The 14,119-nt window shown below is 38.3% G+C and overlaps 1 long non-coding RNA gene across 1 annotated transcript; it reads right to left on the reverse strand.

The window, feature by feature from the left end:
• Positions 1-5,009: 5,009 nt before the first annotated feature.
• On the reverse strand, positions 5,010-11,769 carry LOC144056082 (uncharacterized). Its single transcript, XR_013294993.1, has 3 exons — positions 11,707-11,769; positions 7,124-7,264; positions 5,010-5,329 (listed from the first exon to the last, which is right to left on the reverse strand). It is a non-coding gene; the product is annotated as an uncharacterized LOC144056082 (long non-coding RNA).
• Positions 11,770-14,119: the final 2,350 nt, after the last annotated feature.

A 14,119-nucleotide genomic window follows, 5' to 3' on the forward strand; every position in this document is an offset into this window, starting at 1 on the left:
TGTGATTTACTGCCTCGGCATTGAGTTAATGAACCTTTGTGTTTAATTTCTCATTCCACAATGATTAATGAACCTGAGAGAGACTTCTATGCATTTTAATAGGCATGCAAACATAATTGTTCATTCTATGAGGTGGTCTGCTCTGTTAACTGTTTTAAGAAATGTGACGTTAATGCCGTGGTGTGCAGTGACTTCATAGCTGTTTCCACTGGCCTAAACACTACAGCGCCATTTAATTCAATTTACAACTTAAATGGAATTGTATTTATTTTTCAACAGTCATGGCGGCCGTGGCTCAGGGGTAGAGACGGTTGTCCAGTAACCACAAGTTTGGCTGTTTGATCCCTGCTCTCCAAAAGTCATGTGTCATATCTTGGGCAAGACACTTCACACACACTACCTCCAGTGCTACTCGCATTGGTGTATAAATGGTGCGAACGTTTGGTGGTGGTCGGAGGGGCCGTAGGCATGTACTGGTAGCCACGCTTCTGTCAGCCTACCCAAGGGCAGCTGTGGCTACTTAAGTAGTTCACCGTCACTTGAGGGTGAATGTGTGAGTGCATGAATAATGTATTCATTCCATTGTAACGTGTCTTTGACTGTTGAGAAAAGCGCTATATAAATTGGATGCATTATTATTATTAGCCTCATTTAATAGCTATTCGCTTGGCTACCAAGCTCCAAATTTTACTTTCTGTTGAAGGATCTTCGTGCGGTTTGTCACTTTTTTACTCTGGACTGCCACCTCTGGCCCAAAGCGCAACTGCAGCATCTGTGTCAGGCTCTTTCATGGTGCGCGTGCGAGTTTGTGCCCGATCTTAAGTGCACGCCACATGTCACACGCCACAATCCGTGGGGACGTGCATGACGTCACCCTCCATTACTCTACCCAACCCCTCCGCACACTCTATACTATAAAGAGAAGGTAAAAGCTGATAGTTGCTGTCAGAGTAAAACAGTCAGGGCTCTTCATACTCATCTGGGCATTGGTGGAGCATGCATGACGTAGAAAAAGCTTTAATATTACCTTTTTAAATGCACCTTTAAGTGATTACATGGCCAAATACTTTTGTTTGTATATTGTGCACTTGGATTTAAAGGTAAATGGCAGATAACAGTAGACAGCAAACACAGGATAACACTTGACTATTGAAAAATCATGTGCACAAATACTTATATCTCATACCTGTATCATTAATTATTAATGCTGGTGTCAAAATGTTGAATGTACACAGGTTTCTCAAATAGGGCAGTCAACGAAAAAGAGTCAAAACATCCTTCAGTCCTGACACAATTTTATCGATTCCATTGAAATGCCATCTGTCATCCTCCCACCTTAACAGGAACGTTGGGAATGTCACTGCCGTGCCTTTGAGATGACCTTGCCATCCATCATAAAGCAATACTGTACAGTTAAAGGGTGCATACAGCGATTAAGGAGTCCTGAGCTAAAAAGAGCATATTTTTATCAACTTGACAAATGTGACACCCATTTTGATATGAGGGAATGTCTTCTGGCTTGCTGTTTACTTCTTGTCATCTTTCCAATCAATTTACAGAAAATGAGGTTAAAATTGTCTTCTCTTGACATGTTTTCTCATTTGTCAACTTTGCACTGCGATATGTCTCCATAATAATTTGACATACAATGTCTTTGTGTCACCCTGTCCAAAGAGGTTTTGATTGTGCTAATGATAATGTGTCACAGTGCTGTGTCCCAAAATCAGTGCAGCGAGATGGGCGCACTACATTTGTGTTGTTCTGTATTAGAGTGATTGATGAGTCACTTTGCTGTGGTGCTTTGATTAAGATGCTGATGATTTATTACCACTGCTCACAATATAATTAGGTTCTCTATTTACACTTACCAAAACAGTATCTTCTTGCTCTATTATCCCCATCTGTGTCCCATAGTGTAGGCTGTCACCATACATGCAGGATGATTGGGTTGTTGCAAACGTGCAGGTTCAATTTTGACACAGTGTAAGCACAAAATTTAACTCATGATGGATATTTATGAAATAATCTAATATATGATTCATAATTGGTTGTAATATGGTCACTTCACAATAGCTGAGATGGTCTATAAAGTAAATACTCTGGATTTTAGCAATTGTGTAAATGAAGCCGTACTGGGCTTCTTTTTAGAAAAATAGGCTGAACAACAATGTGAAAGTTGCTGTTAACTACTGCAGTTTTGTCCAAAGATGGGTAACTTTGAGATGGTCGGAAACCGAAGAACTCCCGTAATTAATTGTCTTACAACAATCCACTCCTCCCTAAGCACAACACTAATTTCGAAAAATTCTGAGAAAGTGGAAAAAACACATTTAAATAGCAATCAATCTATTAATTTAGTACCAATTTCTCTCATTTCTCAATGCCCTTGAGTGATACATTGACTGACAAGTCCAGTAGTATAAAGAAGTCTCCTCCACTAGTCTAAACACGGTATTCTTATTCATATTGTGTTTGTGGAATACATGATAAATTAAGCAAAAAAATCCACCTGTTTCATCCTTTTCAAGGGACGGCCATTTTACCACTTGCCGTTGACTGAGAATGACATTGCAGTGTCTAGGGGCTCAGCTTGCGAACACCATATGACCAAACCCAAAAAACAAGTAAATCGTGACGGTCGTTTTTCGAGTCTGTAGACTAATGGGGACGCATAGAAAAACATATTATCGTAAAGAAATAAATATTTTTTCTTTATTAAAACATGTAATGTTTCCATTCATTACAATAAGGAAAATGAGGTTTCTTTTTACATGAGTAAATTCAGTCACTATATTGGTCACTGAACACATTCATGAGGTCCCAACCACTGGATACTTGATGTTAAAATCGACAGATGAAAAATAAATGAATTGTTGATTTGCATGTTTTCCTCAATAAGAATCATTAAATTCTATGTCATGCTGTATAAAAGCTGCAGTGTGTAGATTTTAGTGCCATCCAGTGGTGAACTAATAGAATGCGATGATTGTGGAGCACGTGCACTACGGTGCCTCAGACAGACAACACTTTGCAGGTCTACCGAACAAACACTTTTAGACTGAGCGAGCTAGCAAGCAACCCAGCAAGTAGCAGCTAGTGTGCGCGGCGACCAAGCGTGGCTAGCAACAATCCGCTGGAGCGGCTAACAAAGGATGGCTAGCAAAAAATAGCAGAAGCAGTTAACAAGAGTGGGAGAAGCTAGCAAAAGTTAGCGAGAGTAAAGCAGAGGGAGACATTCTGCAGGGATTCAGCGATGACCAGCTGCAGGCCCCAGCTGTGGAAGGTATGCTCCCATTAGATTCCACACGATCTGCAACTACCACCAGAAGCTAACTACATTCGCAAAGTTCTTTTCCTTCGGGTAGCTGTAGTAAAAAGATGCCGGCACAACCTATGTAATATGATTAGAGATAAGTAGACCTAAGATATATATATGATATATGTACATTGATTTGATAGAACTTTTTTAAAATTGAAATTAATAGTAGTTTTTTAAATGAATGAATTATTAGTTCACCACTACATGGCGCTGAATAATACACACTACCTCTTTAATCGATATCATAGATACTATAGAGTTGTATACATAAATACCATATCTCCATCATATCAATGCTGGTGCAACATCTCCAAGGTGTCCAACAACATCATTTATCTCCCTAGGGGTGTGGCATCATTGCGAGTTTGCGCTTTGTTCTTCCTGTTTGGGATGGGCGGAGCCCCACAGACTCCTTGTGCTCTGCACTTCCTGGCTGCAGGGGTGGAGGACTGGCTGTGACCTTGCTAAACATACTTTTGTTTTCCTGCTGTTTAGTGCTAAAAAGCTTTTCTAAGATGAAGGAAGAATTCTGAATAATTGGACTAAGAACTGTAAATCACCATCCTTAAAACTAACATTTCCGACTGAGTTATTTGTTCAGTAGTATGAACAGTAAGTTGCTGATCCAGCAGTAATTCACTTTTTAACAGTTTATTATTAGAAAGAAGAACAAAGTGAAAACACCCTTGAGAGGCTCTACAGCCTATATACGTAAATTTGAGCTATCGTAATTGTTATTAAAACAACTCAAGTCTTTATAGACCCTTATTAAGCCCAGGCACATGTTTTCGTTGCATAAATCTCATGGTAAACCACCAAACAAAATTTCATAAACAATATCGTTTCCTAATAATAATAATAATTGTCTTATTTGAATTTTCTCAAAAATGATCTTACTCAGTCCGTCTCAGTGTGAATTTACATGCAAGCTGTCATTCTTTTGTATGAATGGCAACCGATTACAGTAGCCATCTAGTGGAAGAGCACTTCGCCATGTTCTACATTTATGTTGACTTTTTGCATTGCTTTGATCGGCTTTGGTTAATTGTTTCATCTTATCGGCGTTCCCTGTTTCTTGTTTGTGTCTTTCCTGTTTCTTTTGTGACTTTCCTGTCTATTTGTTGTCTGTGTGTCATTATTCCTGTTCACCTTGTGTTTAAGCCAATCAGCTTTCTCCATCCGAGTATGTCTTTTCCAGGTGTGCCTCGCTGTCTCGTCAGTATGTTTGTATTTATTTCTTATTTCATTGTCAAATGTTTAGTTAGTTAGTTACAAACGTAAATGCTTTTACATTCAGGGTAAAAACAAATACCGATGACTAAGGTCTTTTAGAGGATTTCTATATCTCTATCTATCTTCCTTTTAAATGTCTTAAATTATTTTGCCTTTAAATGTTGTTTTGTAACTATGTGAAGCACATTGAGTTACCTTGTGTATGTGCCTTGACTTAAACTCAAAAGTTAAATACAACTGAATTGTATTTACAAATGTACTGTACTGGGAAAGCTGCTCTGAAATTAAGAATGACAACAATCATAAGTAATAAAACATTATTAATTTTCACTTGACCCTTTATTAAATGTTTTCCATTTTATTACATAAGTAAAAAAAAAAGGAGCTTTGACTCAAAGTTTTCTGTTACATGTGCAGGATCTGTACTTTTGTCTCAAAAATAAATACTATGGCTTTCTCATCACAAAATTTCGATTTCTTGTGTTCAGACAAATGTTTTTCGGTGTAAAGATAAGTTCTCTTACCTGGCTGACAGATAAGAGCCAGGTAAGTGAACGTCTTGTCTTTGTCGTTCCTTCTGTGAGTCATTTTCGTCTCCCTCAATTCGTCTTTCGAGAACAACAAAGGCATTTCTAGCTACAGAATCTTAAGTCCGAAGAAAGGAAATTCCCCCCATCTTTTTCAACAGCGTTTATTCCGGCTTGCGCTTCCTATTTCCTGTCCTCCTCAGCATGCTTCCTGCTTTGCCATTCCTGCATCACCATTGTCTCCTCCTTGCTGAAAAGAAATGTTGTAGACAATATCCAGCCTGTCAACATTCACCCAAGAATTTCTTCAACACAAACACATCCTCTCTCTCTCTCTCTCTCTCTCTCTCTCTCTCTCTCTCTTTCTCTCTCTCTCTGACAGCTCGGGTGTTTACAAGATGCATTCAAATGGAGTCACAGGAGACAATAAATCCTGACATCAGTCAGTATCCATGTTATAGTAACACTTCCTTGAGCAAATGGAGGCCCTTTGAGTTTAATTGTCTGTGAAATTTGAATTGTTCTAGTGACATTTAAACTGTTATAGCATTTTCACTGCGGCAATATGTTTGCATATGTAGCCTACCTCCCATTGGCCATATCATTAAAATGAGAAATAGATGCTTCATCGGTTGTAGTAATGATTCGTCCTCATGCACATAATGTACTTAACATGAACATTTTATGCTGTACAATATCGAGGCCTCATTATTTAGGTTGACATGCACAGCATTAATCTTTTGTTATGTTTGTTTGTTGATGGCCATAATACAATACATGTGTATGCACTTTGCACGGTAAAGAAACACTGTATTCATATTTATGTACATTGTACCACCAATATCCCCAATACTCACAACACATAACCCCATCAAAACATAATGACACTATAATATGTCTGCTTGTTAAAGACTCTATCAGTGGTGATACATCTCACATCTCAACTTATTTGTCACAATGTATGTAAAATATTTACTTTTTAGTGTTAATTCCTTGTTTGTATGTACATTGTTTTTTGCTTTTGCCTTATGATGTGGAGAGGCACCAACTGTACTATAAATACATCATGTCATGAAAATTTACTACTGATAAATGTATACCATACACTTTAATTAGTATATAATCTTCAAAGTATATTCTAAAAAATGACGATGGTGAAGTTGTTCTTCTGGGCTGCTGTTACATGACCAGGCAAAATTAATGTTTAGTACAGACCTAGTAGACAAGTAAACAATAAAAGAAAGGTACAGAATTAGAATCAAATAAAATGCAGGTATATACACACATATAATGTGTGTATATTAAAACTAAACCAAGAAATACTGTTCATGAATTTAGAGGAGCTGATCAAACAAAATAATCAGGTTCCCACAATAACGTCATTTCAAATAAAATAAAAATAAACTGTCTTTTGAGTGACAATGAATCGATGAGAAGAAAAAAAGAAAAGAAAAACTGTGATCAGAATATTCAGATCGAAAAACTGATGGCGCTGATGAAACAGACTCTTTAGCCACAGCCCACTTGTCAATTACTGCTGTCGAGATGAAGATGTTGAATATTCATGACTGGTGGAGCACGAGGGAATTAAAAATAAAAAAGAGTCTGCGTATCGCGTGATTATTACTGCTGAAATTAAGGCTATGAATTAATTGGACCCCAACTAAAATGGAATCTTGAATAAAACCAATGTAATGTTGCCCCTGTGCACCACTAACTAAAGTAATGACTTTGTCACGGCTCAGGATTCAAAATATGACAGAAAGACGAAGTCATTAATGTTTTTGTTTTTTTGGTGCTTTCCACAATATATTGGGAAAAATGCCATTATGACCAAGGTCAGGGTGGTCTCATCACTTTCCCCTTTTCCCCCCTTCTGATCAAAGAAAGTAATACCAGTTTGTCTCCCAGCACATGGCAATCCAGTCCCGAGACCCAGAACACCCAAATGCTCTGAAAATTAAACGAGTCGCCGAGGTAATAAAGAGTAAGTCCTAGCTGTGTTCTTCAACGACTGTTCGGGTGTAGAGTGGGCTGGTATTACCATTTTAAGGCTGAGGAGTGTTGATCATAGCGCAGACTTAATCATTATACCCCAGCTTGTGGAGATTTCCAGGTCCTTCTTCAAAAACACCTCAGCCAAAGCTACAGCCAAGCGTTGGTCACTTGGTGGGGGGCACTTCTTCTATGGAGATACCAAATTCTGGGTTCAACTTTGCAACATTGTTTAATAATGATCATATCGTCACCCTCTTAAAATAATTGCCTAAGACTTTCTTTTTGTTTTGTTTTTTGCAAAAAGTTTTTTTTTATTGCCTAAATCATCTCCTCATGATGCAAATGGTAATTTTTTTGTGTTTCCTGAAAAATCTGGCAAAAAAAAAAGACTTCAATATGTAAAATGTAGATGATATAACCTTTTATATAACACTGGACTCAATAATTCATTTTTAATATTGCAACCAGTGAAAGAATACAAACAGCATGTTTAACGACTGCAGAAAACATTATAAAAACCAGTCATTCTGACAAAATTTCACCCCCTGATAGCAGCTGCCAAGCAACAAATTAATAATGAAGTAGAAAATGAAATTACGCTGAGTCATTAAGTTTACTGCTCTCTGTAGGAGTAGATAATGGGCCTGGCAGCCAGGGCACAAAAAACGTCTGGATTATAGATAAAATCCCTGAAACGTTTCACAGTTAAACCTGACTGACTTGGAAATCTGCTGTATCGAAACAGTATTGTGGCACTTCCTTAGCTGTATTCTACATGCTGAATGGAACCATTCAGAAATGAGGATATGCGCTCTCTGTCAAGTGCTCTTCATGTTTTCCTCGTCACTTTCAAGAGAAATGTATCTTTTCATGAATGCAACTACGCCATCCATCCATCCATTTTCTATGCCGGTTATTTTCATTAGGGCCGCTGGTGTGCTGGAGCCTATCCCAAATTAAGCCCAGAACTACAGTATTATTGCATATATGCATTGAAAACTGTAAAAGCTTTGTACAGGTTTTAATTGGACAATTTTGGTATGTCAATGTATGTAACATATCTTTTGGTGAATTCATCTTTTGCATATTATTAAGAATTTCTTCAGTTAATCTTCATCCTCTCTCAACATGATTCATGCATTTACATTGATAAAACAGTGCTCCACATCTTGGGCTTTCTCAAGGTCACCTTGGCAGCAGTCAGGAAGCAGACTAGCAACTTTGCAACAACTTGTTTCATGTCTGCAGAAAGACTCGAACCCTGACCTTCCATTCAAAAGCCCAAATCTTTACAGATACCACAATTATAGCATACTGGAATTAAAAGTCTGATATTACTTAAGGTTGAGACTGCATCAGTGTGAGTGAACTAAAACCCAAAGGAAATGAACACATCACTCATAATATAGTAATGATATACAGTAGTTATGTTTTTTTGCTCAAACACAACCTGTGTTACCTTTAACGTAGCCATCCACCGTCACGCTAAAGGATAATTAATTAATCAAATTTAATAGTGTGATTGTGTGATTGCGTTAATACATGATTAATGCGATATTTTATGTGATTAATTAATTAGTTAACACGTTAACTTTGACAGCACTGCAAAAAAAAAATTAAGATGGCTTACTAGGCCTATTTAATTAAGTCCGAAATTAATAAATAATTGTAAGCCCCAAAGTCCAAAAAAGAAGAAAACCTGTCCAGGAATGCAAATTAATAACTAGATTTTCCATTTTGATAATAAGATATAATCATGCGCTTTAACAGTTTTTCTTTATTTTTGAAAGACATCCATCCATTTTATTTGCTGCTTTCCTCATATGGATCCCGGATGAGCAGGAGTCTATTCAAGATGACTTTGGGTGAGATTTGTGGTGCACACCGGACTGGTTGCCAGACAAACGAAGGGCACAAGTAGACATTCACATTCACAGCTAACATAATTTTTTTTTGAGTCTGTTGTATGTATATTTTTGGACTGTGGGAGGGAGCTGCAAAAATCTGGAGAGAATCTGCAAACTCCACCCACCAAGGGCTCAAATCGGTGGGGTGCATGCGTTAGCCACTGTGACACTTTTGTAAAACAATAAGTTTGAATAAAAATAATAATTGGATCTCTGCGCACAAGAGGACCTGAAGTAAAATTCAATATCTGGATCTCTCGACTGCAAGCAGACTTGCTGCAGATACATTTAAACAACACTTTTATTTACCAATACTGCAGTTTTAGTGCAGCTGGCGTAAACCTTACATTGGGCGGGGCTCTATTAAATGTGTCAACCGCTCAGTGTTTGACCATGCATTTAATACAACAGTAATGCATGGCATGCAGTATTGCCACAGCTGTGGTGTAAGAATGGTGATGATAAAAAAGACGTTGACCTGGCGTGTTCCTCAGCGTGTGCGCTCATGAGCTGAATGAAAGCCAGAAGAGCAAGAGGACACTTACAATAGCATTATCTAAAAGTAATATCTGCCCCAGGTCACGGAGTGAGTGTCTTTCTAAGTTGATGTCAATCAGCAGCTATCGCCCCTAAAGGGACAATGTGTTTCCATGGGAACCTGGAGGTCAAAAAGGTCAGCTTTGATAAAATGAAACTCAACCGATCGTTACTGTCACCTCAACCCATTGGCAGGTTTATTATTGCTTGCGCTGTCATTATATGTGGCAGCGAAAATCCCTCCTAGTCCACCTCATGGGACTCACTCTCTCGCTTCACCCCTCACTGACCCAGCGGCCATTGTCTGCACAGACTGCCGCGTTGCCGTATTAATTCAGCACTGCGGCGTCAGTGCAATAAGTACGATTTAAGATCAAATGTTGCAACTTGAAATATATGTTCATAAAAAAAATGTGTGTGAGGCTGTGTGTTGGAAAATGAGTATTCCTTTTTCTCCTTAAATTAGATTAAGCGGAAATGAAGCACAGCTGAGGTCGCAGCCACAATCACACAGAATAAGCAGCATTTATTGTTATCTATTTTGTATTCAATTAAGTTTGGTTACAAGGGATTATTAAGGCCACCCGAATAGTACCAGAAACAAATATAGCAATGTTATGAAAATAAAGTCCATCCATCCATTTTCTTAACCGCTCAGTCCTCACAAGGGTTGCTGGAGCCTTTCCCAGCTGGCTTCGGGCAGTAGGCGGGTTACACCCTGAACTGGTTGCCAGCCAATCGCAGGGCACACAAGAGACAAACAATCACCCACACGCACAACCACACCTATGGACGATTTGGAGTGTTCAATTAACCTGCTATGCATGTCTTTGGAATGTGGGAGGAAACCGGAGCACCCGGAAAAAACCCACGCAAGCACGGGGAGAATGTGCAAACTCCACCCAGGAAGGCCGAAGCCCGAACTCTATCCCACGTCCTCTGCACTGGGAGGCGAACGTGCTAACCAGTCAGCCACCGTGCCGCCATGAGAATAAAGTGATTTTGTAAATAAATTAAATAAAAAAAAACTGTTGTCAACCCTATATAAAGGTGTGTGTTTTCTTAAAATTTTAGAATTACCTCAAAAAGGTTATTCACATAAGTACTTGTAGTTCATGAAGAGGACTCATATTTCATACAGATTTATTTAACACTTTGGTTAATAAAAAAACATTTTTAATTTTAACTCAATTCTATGAATTATTATGTAATTATTGCATCAATGACTAAAAGATGCAGCCATATTTCTATTAGTCTAACATTTTCCCCACTTTTATGTTAACAAGCATATGAAACTTAGAACATTTTTTTTTTTTTACATTGTATTGTACATTAAGAACAGATATAAAATTTGCGATTAATCGTGAGTTAACTATTGAAGTAATGCGATTATTTACAATAAATAATACCCCTAAAATGAATAGATGATTATATTATCGGATATGTTTGAATGGCTGTCATAAACTGCTACAATCATCAATATTTTCTTTTTAATACCACATTAAACCTGGTGTCGGTGTGGTTGGCATCATGCTTTACAACAATAATTGTACCATTTCGACATGTAGTCACAGCCTTGAGCAAGTGATATAAATAAAAACTGTAAGACAAAAATCAGTGCTGTTTTCATTGAATCTGCTAAAGTTGCCCACTGTGAGAAAAGCTGCACCTTCAAGCCGTTTTATAGGCTCCATTACAAAGTTTGTGCTAACTCAGACATAAGCAAGTCATAAAACAGGATATATCCTCCTGGGGGCAAAGCTCATTGTTGGATCCCTGTTTTGCTCTTAGGATGGACATGTGTTTATTGTGCTAAACATAACCACACTCCTACTGGCTGCATCACCTTTCAGCATCACCCTCTCGACTACATCCTTTCTTTGAGAGGTGTGTATGTAAGAGACTTTTCATTACTCTCAAAAGGTGAGGGCAAGGGTTAAGGTCTGGATGTGGCTTAGGGATGAAACAATATGTGGCTGACTGACTCTTACAGAAGGTGTTGTGCTTAAAGCTTGACAGTAGAGACAGACGGGGAAATGAAGTTTGAGAAGGAGGAACAAAGAAGTCTTCTCAGTCTCACTCAACGCAAACCATAAAATATAAACAAAATGCCGGCACAAGTGGGTTCAATCTCGATCTCAGGTGAAAAATGAATGAAACACATTTTGTTTCACGTTCTACTCACATTTTCAATTGATTGAACATATAATGAAGGAGCGCCTCACAAGCCTGCACCCGAATCCTAACCTGTAAAAGACAAGACTGTCACCATCTCATCACCGATGTGCATTCATTACTGCGGGAATGACAATGCAAGGGCACATCCAAACACTAACACGATTATGGAAATGAGTGCCAACCGCAACTCCTGTGCGATGAGCTTGGAAAAGGCAACAATTAATCAAAACTCATAAATAGCAATAATGTCATTGACTTTCACTGCTGGCAGACAGGAGCTTGGCCAACGTTGTTGCTGCCATTCAGTCTATTCAATAATGGTGATGCATGCGGCTGGAGGTTGACATGATAATGCATCATGTCAATGTTTGGATTTATGCCGTGTCAGCAAATCTAATTAGCCAAAATGACAAGTTTACATGTATTTCACTTCAACTTAAATAGACACCAAACTACATTACAATGTTGTGATCGTGTCCCTCTTACATGAATACATTAAACTCCTTGACACAAATAAGATGTCTTGCATTTGATGAATATTTAGTGGTTATCACATCTTCCTGTGAGGAGTTTGCACGGTCTTTTTGTGCGTGAGTGGGTTTTCACCAGGTTCTACATTCCAAAAAATATTTGCAATAGTGACATATGCCTTGTGATTGGTTGGTATAGACTTCACCCGGCAGTATGTGCACAAGTATGTGAGTTTTAGCAAGGCAGCTAACGAGCATTAAATCCACTGTTCAGTATTACAGTCAGTGAAGCTGATTTCGACAGTGTATCAACACGTCTGTCTTTAGCCTTTCCATCTGTCTCTCTCACACCACCACGCATGGCAAAAAAAAAGAAAGACGTTTGCCCCAGAAAGAACATCTACTCAGCTAATTAGCTTAGTTTAAGGATGCCGCTGATCCCCACCGCCGTGTGAAATATTTATTTTGTACAACACCAATTGGCGCAATAACTGAAATTGATTCTAACTTTGGCCCCAACTTAAGTGGAGCATGATCTTGGTTAATGTAAGACAATTAAAACTAAAAAAAAACGTCTTGCCTTTTCAGGAGTTAAAGCTGCTGCAGGCTAGCTTACTGAACGCTGGTAGCTGTGTTCTGTCCTCACTAGATGTATGACTGTTCTATCCAGCTCGACAGACGAGATGCTGCCTTTATCTCTTTATTGTAAAACTGAAACAAATAAAATTACCACAAGATTAATACAGCACTGAAAATGTAAATAAATTAGCATTCACTAATCACAGCTGTAAATCAATAATCTAACACAAACAAGGTACGCTATCAGTTAGCTTAGTTAGCTCAAGTCCGCTAGCACAAGATGCTAACGGATGCTAACGTCTTCAGTTAGTTTTTAGACAATTTTACTAACATTTTAATTCCCCAAAACATTCTATTTAACTTATTGACTCTTCAGGAGTCTCATTGCAAACTGACTTCAACGCAAGTAAATAAGATGTAATACACCTTTCTCCACTAGAGGGTGCTAAAAGCCAACACAAATCAGTACCAATGCATCATAACAAACTATAACATAACAAGCTGCCTGCCGCTGTACTTTGCAAAAAGGTAAATGTGAGATTTTGTAACTCTCTTTGGGCACCCACCCACATAATGTAGATACAGTGCTATATAAGTGCAGTCCATTCGCAATTTTAATCAAATGGTATTTTCATCTGTTGGACTATCACAGATTTTTTCGGAAAAGCGTAAGATGCGAATGGATTTGAATGTTATTCACTGATGTACACAAAGGGCAAATGGCGAATTTGGGTGAAAGTCTGAGCTCTAGTACTCAGAGCTGTTTCTAACATTTTTGGGGGACTTAAAATTACAACATGTACAAGATCAACAGAATTTGCATATAGTTTTTGCAGTGCCAATCAACATTTGATCCAGAATTAGCTACAATTTGCAAATGTACCCACTAGCCAATATTATGAGTGTATAATCTCTTTGTTAGTCTTTTAACACTCCGTATGATTAACACTTCTAATTGGGTATTTCGCCACCAAGAAAATCTAGTCGCGTCAGGACTATCCTGCCTGGATGCATCCGCTTCCTGAAGTGGAAGTGTGATATTGGAGAATGTGATCATCACACACAGTACCACGCCCTCCTCACATTTTTTCTTTGACAAGAAAGGTCTTGAATTTAAAATTTGCCTTCCTTTGCTATTTTGGAGCAAATTGCTTTCTAGGTGTTGATGTTTACATGAGGAATTCAAGGTGGGAATTTCACAAATGCTAACCCCCCTCATGTGGCTTCAGTATGGTGGTAGGTTGAAATATGTCTGTATAAAATTGTGCTGATCCACTTGAGACTGGCCCTCCAGGCTGTGTAGGCTTCTTCTGAGGTGATTTTTATGTTTCCTATAAACTGCCCTTGAGGGACATCTTTGTTTATGTTACT

This window comes from Vanacampus margaritifer, chromosome 8 (genome assembly GCF_051991255.1).
Source record: "Vanacampus margaritifer isolate UIUO_Vmar chromosome 8, RoL_Vmar_1.0, whole genome shotgun sequence".
NCBI lineage: Eukaryota > Metazoa > Chordata > Actinopteri > Syngnathiformes > Syngnathidae > Vanacampus > Vanacampus margaritifer.